The 1959-nt window shown below is 49.8% G+C and overlaps 1 pseudogene; it reads right to left on the minus strand.

Moving 5' to 3' along the window:
- Positions 1–1653, minus strand: LOC110743475 (annotated as a pseudogene).
- Positions 1654–1959: the final 306 nt, after the last annotated feature.

Consider the following 1959-nt stretch of genomic DNA (forward strand, 5'->3'; position numbering starts at 1 on the left):
CATGGTTAGCACCAAGAGGTTAAGGAGTGCTCTGCAGGCCAACAGGCCCCTCAGTCTGAACACTGGACATACAGTCGAGTCAGGCTTTGTGACTTTGTACAAGATTTTATTAAAGTCCTTTCCAGGATAACACCCAGATGCCAGACACAGCTGTCAAGGAGACCCCATCATGTTGTGGGGATTGGCTGGGGCATGGCAGGCGCTATGGCTCCCTCCCCACCCTTCTGTTCTGAGATGGGGGTAGTAGGCAGTACTTCATCTTTGGGTTCCATGATGCTCATGTTCTCAGGCAGGGGCTTCCTAGAGTCAGTCTTACCAGTTGGGGCCCAGGGCAGCATGACCTTCCCTTGACGGCCAGCACCTGGTACATGGCGGTGTCAATAAAGTAAACAGAGTGTCTGCTGAGGATCATCGGGCCATCCACAAAATTCCTGCATTTAGAGTTTTCAGACACCACAGCCTTGAAGCCTGTGGCCCCCCACCCCCTGCGTGATGAACCACAGCACACCATAGCGGGCCCTCTGTGCTGCAAGCCCTCCCAGGAGGTAACACCGAGACTCCACCTGGGCAAACACATACAGACCTCTTGTGGCTACCTTTCCAGCAAAAAGCTCTACACTGCCCTCTGGGAGCCAAACCTCTTCTGAACTACAGCGGGCAATTTCCGAATCTGCCAGCCCTTCTCACCAATAACATTCTGTGTTTTGGTGGCTAAGATAATGATTTTGAAGCAGCGTCATTTGTCTGGAGTAGTAACAGAGGTTTGTTGCCTCATGCCAAGGAAATCAAGGATGTGGACACGTAAGAAGTGAGGTTAAGAGCTGAGGTTTAACAGGCAAAAGAAAGAGAAAAGCTCTCTCTCCTGCAGAGACGGGCTCCTGAGCAGGTCTTTCAGTTTCCCGGTGAAATGTACGGGGTTTTATAGATGAGCTTGAGGAGGTGGTTTCGATTGGTTGGACCAGGTGTGCTATTTACATAGCTTGTGAGGAAACTGGCCACTCCCCCCTAATTTTTTGTTATGTAGATGGGTTCTCTACCTGGCCTATGCCATTGTTGCCTGTTCCTTTATTGTACACATGGTTGACAAAGAAAAGGGAAGATGGAGCCTCCATGTTGAACATGGCTGGCCCCCGGGTAGCCTTTTCCTATTGGCACAGCTGCCGGCATTCACCGTGCAAACTTCCAGCTTGTTTATCTATGTTTGCAGCTCGATTTTATAGGCTGCTCTTTGTTAGAAAATAAATGATTTGCGGGCTGCTTTTTGTTAAGAGAGAAGGCTTGCTGAGGACGCTCTTACCCTCACTATCTGCTTAAATAATTCATTTTAAGCTCCTGTATTAATTCCTATCCTGGTTGACATAACTTGGACCTCAACTCCAGAGTAGCCATCCTCAGCCAGCTCTCCAGTGAGAATTCTTTCAGTTCCACTTTGAGGATGCCGTCAGCGACAAAATTCCTCTTCTTGGAGATCTGCACCCCTATTTTGTCACCGTGTGCCCCCGAAATGAAGGGCCGATGTGAGAGTTTTATCCTATTAGCAGCAGAGTCCTTCTCTTGAGGGCAGGTGTCTGCTTGTCTCTGAACAAAGATAGACCCTTTACTCGAAGTTTCTGCTCTTGAGTTTTGTTTATGTAGGACCCATATGGAAGCTCCTTAACGCTCCTTGCCCTGTTTCTACACCACGGCACTTCTATTGCAGCCAACAGTCTCGGTCTGCTAGATTCCCCGTTTCTCACTGAGAATCTATTTTTGAAGCCGGCCTCACAGTTCCTAAGTCCCTCCCTGCCAGGATGACCAGCTGAACTTTTCTAGTTTCAGCACTGACAGTTTTGCATCCTGGGAACCCCCTCGGTCCCACGCAAACCAGGATGCTTGGTGACCCCCACCCTGTCTCTGGAAGGGCTGCCCTTGAATCAGGTGCCCACCTCAGGCCCATTGGCCAAGAGAAGGTGATCTGGG

This window comes from Papio anubis, chromosome 5 (genome assembly GCF_008728515.1).
Source record: "Papio anubis isolate 15944 chromosome 5, Panubis1.0, whole genome shotgun sequence".
In the NCBI taxonomy this organism is placed as follows: domain Eukaryota; kingdom Metazoa; phylum Chordata; class Mammalia; order Primates; family Cercopithecidae; genus Papio; species Papio anubis.